At 39.8% G+C, this 16,774-nt stretch overlaps 1 long non-coding RNA gene across 2 annotated transcripts; it reads left to right on the top strand.

Annotated features, from left to right (window-relative positions):
- The first annotated feature begins 8,882 nt into the window (after positions 1–8,882).
- Positions 8,883–15,057, top strand: LOC117319276. 2 transcript variants are annotated; one of them, XR_004530668.1, is made up of 2 exons: positions 8,883–9,147; positions 14,597–15,057. It is a non-coding gene; the product is annotated as an uncharacterized LOC117319276 (long non-coding RNA). The 2 variants fall into 2 exon arrangements; XR_004530669.1 differs by lacking the exon at positions 8,883–9,147 and adding an exon at positions 9,331–9,382.
- The last annotated feature ends 1,717 nt before the right edge of the window (positions 15,058–16,774 follow it).

Below are 16,774 nucleotides of genomic sequence, written 5' to 3'. Positions count from 1 at the left end.
ATTCTATAAATCAGATCGTGAAGTATCAACAGAATTGTATTGGGGTAGATCATTTCAAGTCGTGGCAGGTCTATACATTAACAGCAACATGATTTGGATTGGCTATGGTAAAGTGACCCCCTCCCCCTCCATCAAAAAATAGTTTTTTGCCAAACTTTCAGTAGTTTACTTCAATTATTTTCATTTTTGTATATTATAATGAATGAAAGGAAAACAAATAAAATAGTGTTAACTTTGTAGGTGTGTAGAGGGGCGGGAGTGGTGGGGGGGTCATTTTACCATGGCCATGGTAAAGTGACCCCCCCTCCAACTTCCCCCTCATTACATGACTCACATTAAATTCACTGATAACGATTCAATTACATTTTTTTAAATGTATAGATTAATGAATTGAGGTTTATTGGAAAATATAAAGTGAAAAAAATTAAATCCACAAAAAAAATATTTTCACTATAATCATGGTAAAGTGACTCCCCTCTCCCAACCTCTCTACAATAATCACCTACCCCAAGACCAATATTTTCTTGACTTTATTTATGTATATTATAATGAATGGAAGGAAAACAAATAATATAAATAATATAGTGTTAACATTGTAGGTGTGGGGGGGGGGGGGGGGTCACTTTATCATGGCCATGGTAAAGTGACCCCCCCCCCCCTTCCCCCTTATTACATGAATCGCATTAAATTAACTGATCACGATTCAATTCAATGGTTTTTAAATGTATAGATTAATGATTTGAGGTTAATTGAAAAAATATTTAGTGAAAAAAAAAAAAAAATCCACAAAAATATATTTTCACTATAATCATGGTAAAGTGATTCCCTCTTCCCAACCTCTCCATATAACTTACATCAAAAATCACCTACCCTAAGACCAATTGTCTTGACTTTATTTATGTATATTTTAATGAATGGAAGTAAACAAATAAAATATTGTTAACTTTGTAGGTGGTTGTGGAGGGGCAGGAGGGGGGGGGGGGGTCACTTTACCATGGCCATGGTAAAGTGACCCCCCCCCCCCCCCTTCCAGGCATAAATGACTCATCAAAATTAGTTACCCCAGACCAGACCAATTTTGTTGTTGTTGTTAAAATTTATAGAATTATTGATGCTGATAAAGGTTTTTTGAAAATAAGTTACCAAAATTACCAAAATTCATGATAAAAAAGCTTTATTTCTTCATTAATGTTCTCCATCAACTATTCACCTATATTTCACTATATAGTCAACCTACCCCTCCAAACTTGTACTGTTTATAATGATACAATATTGTTTTAATGAAAATATATAAAATGATATATGAAAATCATGTTTTAGTGACTTTAGTATGGGGGGGTCACTTTACCATGGGGGGGGGGGGGGGGGGGGGGGTCATTTTACCATAATGGTATTTTGACCCCGGGGTCAATTTACCATGGGGGTCAAAATACCATACTACACCGGGACCCTCCAAACTCTAGACAGACACTCTACCAACTTAGCTACTTGGTCACCGATGATCTACCCAGTCCAGTGCTGCTACATTCCTCCCTCCTTTATCCCCTTGCTTAGTATACTCCCAATGCTTTAACAATTAGTGTTGGCAAGGTCAGGAATTCTGTAACAGGAGAATGAGAAAATGAAGCAGCCAGACTGGAGTTTGAACTGGGGACCCTCCGAACTCTAGATGGATGCTTTACCAACTGAACTACTTGGCCACCGATGATTGAACTAGTTCAGTTCCGTTACATATGTATAAGAAAATTGTGGCATTTGAAGAATTTGTAAGGGACCACAGACCAGGAATAGGAGATATGGAATTTTATCTTAGGTAGATCCAGTTAATTTAGAGTGGAAAAAGAAACATATACACAAATACTTTCTTTTACTAAACATTTTTAAATTTTTAGCACATGCTTCGTTCAAAACTTTCTCTGCTAATTTTTCTGCCATTTCTATTCGATTCAGGTGATCCTGTGAGTGATTGTCTCCCTTACATTGATTGACAGTGGGATCTACATGGAAGTCCAGAAAATGCCCAACATGCTGTTTGATATTTAAAAAGTTTGTCGCTCAGATGTAGTTCTTGGTCAGGTAAGACAGAAGTTGTGGATGAAAGTTATGGAATTTTTTTTATGGATTTCAATGTATTAATGAAACTTTTAGTACATTTAATTGTGGTTTCAGTCCGGGGGCCACGGTGGCCCCGTAGTTAAGGAGTCCCGACACTTGATTACTAGCCCTCCACCTCTGGGTTGAGAGTTCGAAACCTATGTGCACAGCTGCCTGGTACTGACTGTAGGTCGGTGGTTTTCTCGGGGTACTCAGGCTTTCCTCCACCTCCAAAACCAGGCATGTCTTTAAATGACCCTGACTGTTAATAAGACGTTAAACAAAATAAACCAAACCAAACGTTTCAGTCCCAACTTAGGGGCCAAAAATCACATGTTTTAAGCTTTTATTTATGAACATGCGTTCTTTTCAAATCACCCTGAGTCGTGGTCCGTCAGTTGTCTGTCCGTCCGTCCGTCCGTCCGTCCGTCTGTCCGTAAATAATCCTTGTTATAACTATTTCTTGAAAATATTGGAGAGATATTCCTCAAACTTCATGTAGGGGCATTTGGCCATGTTGAAATTGAGAATTTAAGTTTGTTTTCTCTACTTCATGAATAGTACTGGAGGGATATTCTTCTTTCATGTATTGACTGGAATTGAGAATTGAAGTTTGTTATCTCTATTCCTTGAGAAGTACTGGAGGGATATTCCTCAAATTTCATGTGTAGGTTCCCCTTGGTACCTTAATTGCCAATTTTATTTTGGTTTTTGATCAGGAGAACAAAATGGCAGACAGTTGACTATCTTGTATTTTGAGAATTAAAGTTTGTTATTGCTGTTTCTCGAAAAGAATTGAAGGAATGCTTCTCAAACTTTACATATAGATTCCGCTAGTTCTTGCATGTTATCAGATTATAAAGAGGAAGAAAGAAGGGAAAAGTAGAGAGAAGATCAGTCTGACATAGAACCAATAAAGATCATTGAATGTTAGACACCAAGATCCTTCTGGGGTCTCTTGTTAATTAGTGATAAATGTTTTGGAAAAGAAAAAAACTTAAGTGAATTTAAGAAAGTGTGTATGAAACTTGTCAAAGTCATTGTCAGAACTAAATGAGGTGTATCAACACGGAAATCAAGAGACGAGTCATAAAAGTAAAGAAAACAAGGACAGTCGCTTAACAGTATGAGGGTTAGAAATGTAGGTTCAACCTTTAAATTCTTATTGGAGCTGATAGGGAAATAAGAAAAAGGTGGAAAAGTCCGAGATCAAGGCTGCGGGAAAATAAACAGGACTTTCTCATTGAAATAAGAAGTCGGATAAAGTTCTTCAGGAAAAACATAAAGTGACACTCATGTCAGAGATTTATTTAATGACATTGCTACAGAAATTCAAGGAAAGGTGCCAATTGTATACATGTTATATGGGGCCGCGGTGGCCGAGTGGTTAAGGTGTACTGACACATTAACACTAGCCCTCCACCTCTTGGTTGCGTGTTCGAAACCTACATGGGGCAGTTGCCAGGTACTGATCTTAGGCTGGTGGTTTTTCTCCGGGTACTCCGGCTTTCCTCCACCTCCAAACCTGGCACGTCCTTAAATGGCCCTGGCTGTTAATAGGACGTTAAACAAAAACAAATCAAACCAAAAACAGACATGTTTAATTTGTTGTTAATAATTTGTGGGGAAGACGGATCTGAACTACCGGATATTAACTTTTACCTTCATCCTTTAGATCACCATTGGGACCGTGTATAGTTGGGGATGCCAGGAACAAGTAATCATCAGCTGTTCATCCTACATATCTAAAAGATGTTTTAACACCAAATGCATGTGTACTGCACTTTTTGTATTTCATTTCTCATATTAGTTATTACGTCGTATGTATCAATCAAAGTTGTTGCTAAATGTTCTGAACATTGTTTCATTGCTTTGATTTTCTGTTGATTTTTCATTTTACAGTGCCAAACCCCAAGAGATATACTCCACTTTCAACGATAGATACTGGTATGACATCACACAGGATATATACTGGTATGACATCACACAGAATAGATACTGGTATGGACATCACACAGGATATATACTGGTATGAGATCACACAGGATAGATACTGGTATGACATCACACAGGATAGATACTGGTATGACATCACACAGGATAGATACTGGTATGGACATCACACAGGATAGATACTGGTATGACATCACACAGGATAGATACTGGTATGACATCACACAGGATAGATACTGGTATGGACATCACACAGGATAGATACTGGTATGACATCACACAGGATAGATACTGGTATGACATCACAAAGGATATATACTGGTATGACATCACAGAGGATAGATACTGGTATGGACATCACACAGGATAGATACTGGTATGACATCACGCAGGATAGATACTGGTATGACATCACAAAGGATATATACTGGTATGACATCACACAGGATAGATACTGGTATGACATCACACAGGATATATACTGGTATGACATCACACAGGATATATACTGGTATGACATCACTCAGAATATATACTGGTATGGACATCACACAGAATATATACTGGTATGACATCACACAGGATAGATACTGGTATGACATCACACAGGATAGATACTGGTATGACATCACACAGGATAGATACTGGTATGACATCACACAGGATAGATACTGGTATGACATCACACAGGATAGATACTGGTATGGACATAGTACCTGAGGTCTTACTGTGGAGGAGAGTAACTGAGGTCTTACTGTGGGAGAGGAGTACCTGAGGTCTTACTGTGGGAGGGGAGTACCTGAGGTCTTAATGTGAGAGGAGAGTACCTGTGGTCTTACTGTGGGAGGAGAGTACCTGAGGTCTTACTGTGGGAGGAGAGTACCTGAGGTCTTACTGTGGGAGGAGAGTACCTGTGGTCTTACTGTGGGAGGGGAGTACCTGAGGTCTTACTGTGGGAGGGGAGTACCTGAGGTCTTACTGTGGGAGGGGATTACCTGTGGTCTTACTGTGGGAGGGGAGTACCTGAGGTCTTATTGTGGGAGAGGAGTACCTGAGGTCTTTCTGTGGGAGGGGAGTACCTGTGGTCTTACTGTGGGAGGGGAGTACCTGTGGTCTTAATGTGGGAGGAGAGTACCTGAGGTCTTACTGTGGGAGGGGAGTACCTGAGGTCTTACTGTGGGAGGGGAGTACCTGAGGTCTTAATGAGGGAGGAGAGTACCAAAGGTCTTACTGTGGGAGGGGAGTATCCGAGGTCTTACTGTGGGAGGAGAGTACCTGAGGTCTTACTGTGGGAGGAGAGTACCTGAGGTCTTACTGTGGGAGGAGAGTACCTGAGGTCTTACTGTGGGAGGGGAGTACCTGAGGTCTTAATGTGGGAGGGGAGTACCCGAGGTCTTACTGTGGGAGGACAGTACCCGAGGTCTTACTGTGGGAGGAGAGTACCTGAGGTCTTACTGTGAGAGGGGAGTACCTGTGGTCTTACTGTGGGAGGGGAGTACCCGAGGTCTTACTGTGGGAGGGGAGTACCTGAGGTCTTACTGTGGGAGGGGAGTACCTGTGGTCTTACTGTGGGAGGAGAGTACCCGAGGTCTTACTGTGGGAGGAGAGTACCTGAGGTCTTACTGTGGGAGGAGAGTACCTGCTGTCTTACTGTGGGAGGGGAGTACCTGTGGTCTTACTGTGGGAGGAGAGTATCTGAGGTCTTACTGTGGGAGGAGAGTACCTGTGGTCTTACTGTGGGAGGAGAGTATACCTGGGGTCTTACTGTTGGAGGGGAGTACCTGTGGTCTTACTGTGGGAGGAGAGTACCTGTGGTCTTACTGTTGGAGGAGAGTACCTGTGGTCTTACTGTTGGAGAAAAGTACCTGTGCTGTTACTGTGGGAGGGGAGTACCTGTGGTCTTACTGTGGGAGGGGAATACCTGTGGTCTTACTGTGGGAGGAGAGTACCTAAGGTCTTACTGTGGGAGCGGAGTACCTGAGGTCTTACTGTGGGAGGGGAATACCTGAGGTCTTACTGTGGGAGGAGAGTACCTGTTGTCTTACTGTGGGAGGAGAGTACCTGAGGTCTTACTGTGGGAGGGGAGTACCTGTGGTCTTACTGTGAGAGGGGAGTACCTGAGGTCTTATTGTGGGAGGGGAGTACCTGAGGTCTTACTGTGGGAGGGGAGTACCTGAGGTCTTACTGTGGAGGATAGTACCTGAGGTCTTACTGTGGGAGGGGAGTACCTGAGGTCTTACTGTGGGAGGAGAGTACCTGAGGTCTTACTGTGGGAGGGGAGTACCTGAGGTCTTAATGTGAGAGGGGAGTACCTGTGGTCTTACTGTGGGAGGAGAGTACCTGAGGTCTTACTGTGGGAGGAGAGTACCTGAGGTCTTACTGTGGGAGGAGAGTACCTGTGGTCTTACTGTGGGAGGGGAGTACCTGAGGTCTTACTGTGGTAGGGGAGTACCTGAGGTCTAACTGTGGGAGGAGAGTACCTGAGGTCTTACTGTGGGAGGAGAGTACCTGTGGTCTTACTGTGGGAGGGGAGTACCTGAGGTCTTACTGTGGGAGGGGAGTACCTGAGGTCTAACTGTGGGAGGAGAGTACCTGAGGTCTTACTGTGGGAGGGGAGTACCTGAGGTCTTAATGTGAGAGGAGGGTACCTGTGGTCTTACTGTGGGGGGAGAGTACCTGAGGTCTTACTGTGGGAGGAGAGTACCTGAGGTCTTACTGTGGGAGGAGAGTACCTGTGGTCTTACTGTGGGAGGGGAGTACCTGAGGTCTTACTGTGGGAGGAGAGTACCTGTTGTCTTACTGTGGGAGGAGAGTACCTGAGGTCTTACTGTGAGAGGGGAGTACCTGTTGTCTTACTGTTGGAGGGGAGTACCTGTGGTCTTACTGTGGGAGGAGAGTATCTGTTGTCTTACTGTGGGAGGAGAGTACCTGAGGTCTTACTGTGAGAGGGGAGTACCTGTTGTCTTACTGTGGGAGGGGAGTACCTGTGGTCTTACTGTGGGAGGAGAGTACCTGAGGTCTTACTGTGAGAGGAGAGTACCTGAGATCTTACTGTGGGAGGAGAGTACCTGAGGTCTTACTGTGGGAGGAGAGTACCCGAGGTCTTACTGTGGGAGGAGAGTACCTGTGAGAGGGGAGTACCTGTTGTCTTACTGTGGGAGGACAGTACTTGAGGTCTTACTGTTGGAGGGGAGTACCTGTGAAAGGGGAGTACCTGTTGTCTTACTGTGGGAGGAGAGTACCTGTGGTCTTACTGTGGGAGGGGAGTACCCAAGGTCTTACTGTGGGAGGAGAGTACCCAAGGTCTTACTGTGGGAGCGGAGTACCTGAGGTCTTACTGTGGGAGGGGAATACCTGAGGTCTTACTGTTGGAGGAGAGTACCTGTTGTCTTACTGTGAGAGGAAAGTACCTGTGGTCTTACTGTTGGTTCCCTGACCCTTATTTGCATTTCCTTTGGACTACAATATAGGGTCAGGCATCGGCCACCCCATCTTTGATTTAACAGCAACACATGGTTTTGAAGCGGCCAAGACTTCTTGAATTTCATGAGGTGAAAATAGTTTATAAATTGTTATGTGATGTTAGTTTGACATTTGATATCAAGTGTGTAACAAATTGTTTTGGAATATGCTCTTTTCATTGGCAGCAATAATTTTGCAGAAAAATCAAGCGATTCGTTGTTTACAGTGGGTTGCAAACAAATGCAAACAAATAATGCTGAGGGGGGGTCCCCCATTTTAATACCATCTAATTATAATTTGTACCCCTTATGAGGGCAATTTGTTTCTGGTAGTCTCTTCGTCTTGCCTGATATCTTAAAATAGCTGCTTGGTATAATATTTTAAACTGCCATGTGATTTTGAACACACAAAAGGACAATTTTCAACGGCACCAAATGTATGGTAAAAATCCACTCTCCTTCCATGCACCTGTATAACCGTGCAGTTGAATATACGCATAAAGATACAATACAAATACAAATTATTGATTCAACAAACCAGGGCCATTATTGGGCAATACAGAATTTGAATGGAAGAGAGCCTGACATCCCCCTTTCAAAAGTCACTACTCCCCTTTCGCACCCTTCCCAATATATCTTCAAGGAGAAAATAGTAGGTCTAGTGTTTACTATTCTCTATCTTAAATGTGAATAAACAGCAATGTTGATTTGATCATTTCATTTGTTGTAGATTTGGCATGATGGCACAGCTAGAAAGATGCTTGTATTTGAAGAAAGCGTTACAACATTTTAATATGATTTTTTTTTATCAACCTGCTGTGACTTTCTTAAAACAGAAACAAGTGGAATCACTAACCATTTTAGCATCTAAGAAAGATTGTTTTTCAACTTTACCAACAGGGTATGGAATGTCCTTGATACATGAACTGTTGCCTGTTTTTGTTGAAGACTTACTTGTTGTGGTAATTTGTCCATTGAATTTGATTATTTCTCAAGAACAATCAAAGCTAGGAAATTTGACAAAATTTATTCGGAATATTGAAAGTGAAGAGAAAGTGAAATACACGTGTACATTTTTGGCCATCCAGAAGATATTTTGAACAACTCTATTTATTATATATTTATTTATTTATCCATTTCTCAGTCTTCAAAACATTTATTCTTAGTTGTTGATGAAGCACATTGTATTGTTAACTGGGGGCAAGATTTCACACCTGCATTCAGATTAATACCAGATCTATTAACTGCTTTGGAAAATGTAACTATTTTGGCTTTAACAGCAACATCAACGTCAGACAGTCGTGCAGATATTATCAAGACATTATGTATGAATAAACCCAGTATTATAAATATCTCCAGTATTGAATGAAAACATATATCTGAGATTATGGACTCGTCCACCAAGCACTGGGGGAAATCAAACTGTTGAAGCATCATATGAGCGCGTTTTAAAATTATTCTTATGTGAAATGTTGGAAAACATGGATAATTTCCCTCCGACAAACATTTACACAAAGTTAAAGTGGTGTGGGTATCGAGTGGAGTTGGCACACAATCCATCATGATGAGATATACAGTGGTGGGTATACAGTCCAGAACTGTAGAGTTGTGCAGTTTCCATTCACCACAATCTAATCAGGTATGTTCAAATATAGTTCAAGCTGGCACCAATTCTAAGATTTTCATTTTCATTATTTCATTTTTTATTAGGTTGATGTTTTTTTCGGCATAGCCGTCTAATTTTGTTTTGGCCCCGGATATGACGCGACTGGTGGCGTTTCTGTCAAGATGAAGTACGTGATTGGTCAATGTAGCGGTCAATGCAAAATGCAGATATACAGTTTAAAACGAAACAAAGTTAAAGGGACCTCATGGTAAACCAATATTTATTTTGTATTTTCTATCATATTATTGGGTATATCTTTTTAAAAAATAACCATTCGAATTTGATGATGTATGTACATAAAAACATCAATTATCAATTATTAAAAGGTTATCACTCTGAATATGCAAATTTTGTGACATATACGATAAACGCATGCACACAACAAACTAAAACACATGGAAACAAAAATGGCTTCCATTGTGAATCGACTGCGGTTGGAAACGATAACAGCTTCCGCAATGAAGAGAATAATAGGGAAATGGGTCAAACACAATCCTAGAATTAAACTTGGGAAGCAGTACAATAGATTGTAACAGTTCAAACATGAAAACAGCAGTAATACGGATGCCGCTCGTATTCTGCTTGATTGTTTGATAGTAGGTCATGACAATCTTGGTAGGCTAGTATTTACACAAACTCTGTAATATTAACACAAACTCTGTAATAGTTCCACAAGCTCGGTAATATTTACACAGTCTGTACCAGTACATCGCTAATGTCACTATACTATATGAACAGTGTTTACACTTATTTACACATAAATATGTGTGCCGTAATATATACAGAACGTGTTATTTAACATTTAAACCACTGTATAATATCGTTATCCAACTAACCCAGACGGAATATAGATATCGCCTTATAAACTATCGTCGGTTTGTGTTGCCACGATTTCAAAACAGTCACGTAATAATTTAAAAATAATTTCCGCGCTAAATTAAGAGAGGGATTCCCAACTAAATCGAGTGGTCAAGCTGGACATAGGGATTGACTGTGAACATTGGGACAGCACAGAAACATAACTGGTAAGGAACAAAACGCGTACATTCAGTGAAAATTGCAACGTTTATCGTGATGTCCCTTTTAAATTGAATGCAAGCTGAATAAGTGGATGCATCTATTCAAATGACACATTTGCAGTCCTATTACCACCAAAAATGATTCAAACTGATATAATTTTGTTATCCGTGCTGAAACTGCATATTTATTAATTAAAATGTAGTTCATTAATTTATTTCACCAGTAGTTTTACATTATAACCACCAGCATTAAAACTATGCCGTTTATCTTTTTTAAAGATATTTCTTGTTAGATTTTATTTCACTTTGTCTTTTCTTTTATTTCAGTTTACCACACCAACAGGTTGCTTAATTCATTGGTATCATTTATTTGCAAAATTGTTATCATTTTTCTAATTTTGCATTATGGTATAGATGAACATTATTTCATCAAAGATTTTCTCAAGACATGAAGAAATTTCATATTGTAAACCGCATGGGGTTTTCTCTCACATTAGCAAAGACAGCCTGTTGTTAACCTTCAATGTCTGCTCAATTATCTAGTAACCACAAAGAAATATATTAAATGTTTATAAAAGTGTTACCATAATAATATTGAATTCAGAAGAGGATTAATTGATATTAAACAATTGAAGAAAAGAAATTCCAACTGACTTCTTAAATTAGCATATTTTGATATATTTACACCACTGTTATATAAGGTTAATGAAGGTATCTTGGAAGAACTGAAGAGTGATGATCCCAAGATATTTCTGTATTCAGTTCTGGGCATTAATTCACTACATTTTCAACTGGTGTCATCATTAGATCCTGTTAAACCCACAGGAGCTTCACATGTTACTATGACAAACAATGAAGAATATATGTTTAAGAATAATAAGAAAAATTATTATAAAAATCCTCCACTCAGTCCCTTTATTTTGTTATTATATTAATTCTTTAGTAATGTGTCAAGCCCCTGTGGTTATACCATAGTCTGTGCATTAGATTCAGTATGTCATGTATAGTGTACGTGTGTTAGAGACTGTGTCGTAGTCTAGGCGTAACTATGTCATGTATTGTGTTTGTGTGTTAGACACTGTGTCATGGTCTAGGCGTTACTATGTCATGTATAGTGTACGTGTGTTAGACACTGTGTCATGGTCTAGGCGTAACTATGTCATGTATAGTGTACGTGTGTTAGACACTGTGTCATGGTCTAGGCGTAACTATGTCATGTATTGTGTATGTGTGTTAGACACTGTCGTGGTCTAGGTGTAACTATGTCATGTATAGTGTACGTGTGTAAGACACTGTGTCGTGGTCTAGGCGTTACTATGTCATGTATAGTGTACGTGTGTTAGACACTGTGTCGTGGTCTTGGCGTAACTATGTCATGTATTGTGTATGTGTGTCGTGGTCTGAGTCATGGTCTAGGTGTAACTATGTCATGTATTGTGTATGTGTGTTAGACACTCTCGTGGTCTAGGCGTTACTATGTCATGTATAGTGTACGTGTGTTAGACACTGTCGTGGTCTAGGCGTAACTATGTCATGTATTGTGTATGTGTGTTAGACACTGTGTCATAGTCTAGGTGTAACTATGTCATGTATTGTATATGTGTATTAGACACTGTGTCATGGTCTAGGCGTAACTATGTCATGTATTGTATATGTGTGTTAGACACTGGGTCATGGTCTAAGCGTAACTATGTCATGTATTGTATATGTGTGTTAGACACTGTGTCATGGTCTAGGCGTAACTATGTCATGTATTGTGTATGTGTATTAGACACTATGTCGTGGTCTAGGCGTAACTATGCCATGTATTGTATATGTGTATTAGACACTCTCATGGTCTAGGCGTAACTATGTCATGTATTGTGTATGTGTGTTAGACACTGTGTCGTGGTCTAGGCGTTACTATGTCATGTATAGTGTACGTGTGTTAGACACTCATGGTCTAGGCGTAACTATGTCATGTATTGTGTATGTGTGTTAGACACTGTGTCATGGTATAGGCGTAAATATGTCATGTATAGTGTATGTGTATTAGACACTGTCGTGGTCTAGGCGTTACTATGTCATGTATTGTGTATGTGTTAGACACTGTCGTTGTCTAGGCGTTACTATGTCATGTATAGTGTACGTGTGTTAGACACTGTGTCGTGGTCTAGGTGTAACTATGTCATGTATTGTGTTTGTGTGTTAGACACTGTGTCATGGTCTAGGCGTTAATATGTCATGTATATTGTACGTGTGTTTGACACTGTGTCATGGTCTAGGCGTAACCATGTCATGTATTGTGTATGTGTGTTAGACACTGTGTCGTGGTCTAGGTGTAACTATGTCATGTATAGTGTACGTGTGTTAGACACTGTGTCGTAGTCTAGGCGTAACTATGTCATGTATTGTGTTTGTGTGTTAGACACTGTGTCGTGGTCTAGGCGTTACTATGTTATGTATAGTGTACGTGTGTTAGACACTGTCGTGGTCTTGGCGTAACTATGTCATGCATTGTGTATGTGTGTTAGACACTGTGTCGTGGTCTAGGCGTAACTATGTCATGTATTGTGTATGTGTGTTAGACACTGTCGTGGTCTAGGCGTTACTATGTCATGTATAGTGTACGTGTGTTAGACACTGTCGTGGTCTAGGCGTAACTATGTCATGTATTGTGTATGTGTGTTAGACACTGTGTCGTGGTCTAGGTGTAACTATGTCATGTATTGTGTATGTGTGTTAGACACTGTCGTGGTCTAGGCGTTACTATGTCATGTATTGTGTATGTGTGTTAGACACTGTGTTGTAGTCTAGGCGTAACTATGTCATGTATAGTGTATGTGTGCTAGACACTGTGTCGTGGTCTAGGCGTTACTATGTCATGTATAGTGTACGTGTGTTAGACACTGTCGTGGTCTAGGCGTAACTATGTCATGTATTGTGTATGTGTGTTAGACACTGTGTTGTAGTCTAGGCGTAACTATGTCATGTATTGTGTATGTTTGTTAGACACTGTGTCATGTTCTAGGCGTAACTATGTCATGTATTGTGTATGTGTGTTAGACACTTGTCGTGGTCTAGGTTTAACTATGTCATGTATTGTGTATGTGTGTTAGACACCGTGTCGTAGTCTAGGCGTAGCTATGTCATGTATTGTGTATGTGTGTTAGACACTGTCGTAGTCTAGGCGTAACTATGTCATGTATAGTGTATGTGTGCTAGACACTGTGCCGTGGTCTAGGCGTTACTATGTCATGTATTGTGTATGTGTGTTAGACACTGTGTTATAGTCTAGGCGTAACTATGTCATGTATTGTGTATGTGTGTTAGACACTGTGTCATGGTCTAGGCGTAACTTTGTCATGTATTGTGTATGTGTGTTAGACACTGTGTCATGGTCTAGGCGTAACTATGTCATGTATTGTGTATGTGTGTTAGACACTGTCGTGGTCTAGGTGTAACTATGTCATGTATTGTGTATGTGTGTTAGACACTGTGTTGTAGTCTAGGCGTAACTATGTCATGTATAGTGTATGTGTGCTAGACACTGTCGTGGTCTAGGCGTTACTATGTCATGTATTGTGTATGTTTGTTAGACACTGTGTTGTAGTCTAGGCGTAACTATGTCATGTATTGTGTATGTGTGTTAGACACTGTGTCATGGTCTAGGCGTAACTTTGTCATGTATTGTGTATGTGTGTTAGACACTGTGTCATGTTCTAGGCGTAACAATGTCATGTATTGTGTATGTGTGTTAGACACTGTGTCGTGGTCTAGGTGTAACTATGTAATGTATTGTGTATGTGTGTTAGACACTGTGTCGTAATCTAGGTGTAACTATGTCATGTATAGTGTATGTGTGTTAGACACTGTCATGGTCTAGGCGTAACTATGTCATGTATTGTGTATGTTTGTTAGACACTGTGTCATGTTCTAGGCGTAACTATGTCATGTATTGTGTATGTGTGTTAGACACTTGTCGTGGTCTAGGTTTAACTATGTCATGTATTGTGTATGTGTGTTAGACACCGTGTCGTAGTCTAGGCGTAGCTATGTCATGTATTGTGTATGTGTGTTAGACACTGTCGTAGTCTAGGCGTAACTATATCATGTATAGAGTATGTGTGTTAGACACTGTGTCCTGATCTAGACGTAACTATGTCATGTATAGTGTATGTGTGTTAGACACTGTGTCGTGGTATAGGCGTAACTATATCATGTATAGTGTATGTGTGTTAGACACTGTGTCGTGGTCTAGGCTAAACCCTGATATCTCATTTCTGTTAATGTCTTTCTACAGATGGACAGACTACCACACATATCACATATAATCGTTATCACTGGGAACACCGTACATATCATGTCTCAGTTTTAATGCTGCTGTAACATGGATTTTGTATTTCTTTTTTAACTCCTTTCAGATTATGTTCAGGAGATTGGAAGGGCAGGTCGCGACGGAAAAGCTGTGGAGGCAGCTATGTTTGTAAATATATACCGATATAGTATCTAGGTATGCAGACTCTTCAATCAAAGAGTATGCAAGATGTAAAACATGTAGGAGAACATCAGTTTGTTAGGGCAGATGATACTGAACTGCTGAGTGAGGTGTTGAACCCAAGGATTATACAACGTATCATTGACTGTATGGAAATCCTTCAAAGTAGTGATGATGTCCAGAGAGTGATTCATCCACCAAAATCAATTGGAGACTCAGTGTTCCAGTTGATTCAATCTGCAATGTCTATTGATTAGTGATGTATTCAGATAATGTACATATTCATCTCATATCTATACATACTTTTAGAGCGATACGTTTGGTGTATATATACAAATATAGACTATATATCGTTTGACCATTGTCAAATAAAAGCCATTCAAAAGAACATTCATTGTCAATTGATTCAGGTGACAATTTAAGTCCAGGGGCATCTTGTTTCTTCTTACCAGTAGCTATATAGTTTAATTACTTACATGAGTATTATTTATGGAGAAATTTCAGACAAATTTGACATGTTTTTAGCCCACCATCATCAGATGGTGGGCTATTCAAATCGTCCTGCCTCCGTGGTCTCCGTCCGGCCAGCCGTCAAAAAGTGTCCAAGATTCTTTTCCAGGCTATAGCTCCATAACCGTTCAACACAGCTCCTTGAAACTTTCTGTATATATCAGACTAGTGCCCTAGTTGGGCCTTTTGCTAAAGCGGACCTTCCATTTTCAGCATTTTTTCTGTCACCATGGAAACTTAGTCAAAAATACCAGATTACTGTTTCCTTTTGTTTCCGGGCTATAACTCAAAAACCGTTCGATGCAGCTCCTTGAAACTTTCTGTATATATCAGACTAGTGCCCTAGTTGTGCCTTTTGCTATTTCGGACCATTCATTTTCGGTATTTTTTCTGTCACCATGGAAACTTAATCAAAAATACCAAATTACTGTTTTCTTAATAACTGTTACCTCGAGCTTGATATATACATATATTTAGGTTTTCATATATACCAACTGCGGGGCGCGGGGGATAATGCCAAGCTTTGCAGCTCCTTGTTCTAATTACAATTCACATATTTTAAAAGCCAAAAAACTAAATGTTTAGTCAGCACGCTAAAAGAACTGTTAAAATTGACTGTTTAAAAGTGTTGTTGAATGACTGTGAGGTCATAATGGAATAATTATGATGTCACAGCTATAGCAAAACAGTTATCAACACAAAATATTGTCATCAGCCAAACAATTCGTCTTTGGATTCATCAGATTATCTGTTGACCTCAATTCCAGTCAACAACTGTATACTGTTTTTCTGAGGTGTTTGGACAAACATTATGCAGTTGTTTCATGCCTCATCCCTGCAACCTCCAGAACTGTTTTTGTCTCAATTTCGATGAAAGTGAGATTAAATTGTTGCTTTTCTTAAACAGTAGATGTAAACCGTGCCAACATTTGCATTTAAAATTCACTGTTTACACTGTTATTGCTATCCAAATGAATTGTTACTTGGTGAGGTTACAGATCATACTGAACTCTCAACTGTAATTTGGAGGATGTTATCAACAAAGGGGCAAAGATGACTCGCCGGGTCACAAGACATAATTTTTCTTTATTCTTGTGTCACCGAAATATTCTTGAAAAACTAAATGTCTTAAACATCATTGTCGGTCAAATACACATATCCACAGCTTCGATTTAGATAAACACATCATTAAAATTCTTTGGCACCTGGCATCTGAGTATTTGCAAGCATGTAACAGTTTAATCATAAATTCAACATCTTAAATAACTTGAAATCTTAATATCTTAAAATGTGGAAGAAAAAAGATATTTACATGTTTCAAATGATTCTTGTAGATATTTTGAAATTTATCATAGCTGGTCATGTGCATTTACTTTGTTTATTAGGGCCCCGCATCGAGAGATGCGGGTGCCCTATAGTAATCAGGTTGTCCGTCCGTCCGTCTGTCCGTTTTTTTCTTTTGCGCCAAATTATTGACAAGAGTTGGAGGATTTCGGTGAAAATTGGTACATAGTGGTATTTAGGGAAGCCAAACACAATGGTCCACTTATGAAACCGTCTGATGCCATGGTAACAAATTGAGGTTTCTGATTGG

The sequence above is a fragment of the Pecten maximus genome, unplaced genomic scaffold (assembly GCF_902652985.1).
Source record: "Pecten maximus unplaced genomic scaffold, xPecMax1.1, whole genome shotgun sequence".
In the NCBI taxonomy this organism is placed as follows: domain Eukaryota; kingdom Metazoa; phylum Mollusca; class Bivalvia; order Pectinida; family Pectinidae; genus Pecten; species Pecten maximus.
Note: the sequence above shows the minus strand (reverse complement) of the source record. Positions and strands in the feature narration are given on the sequence as shown.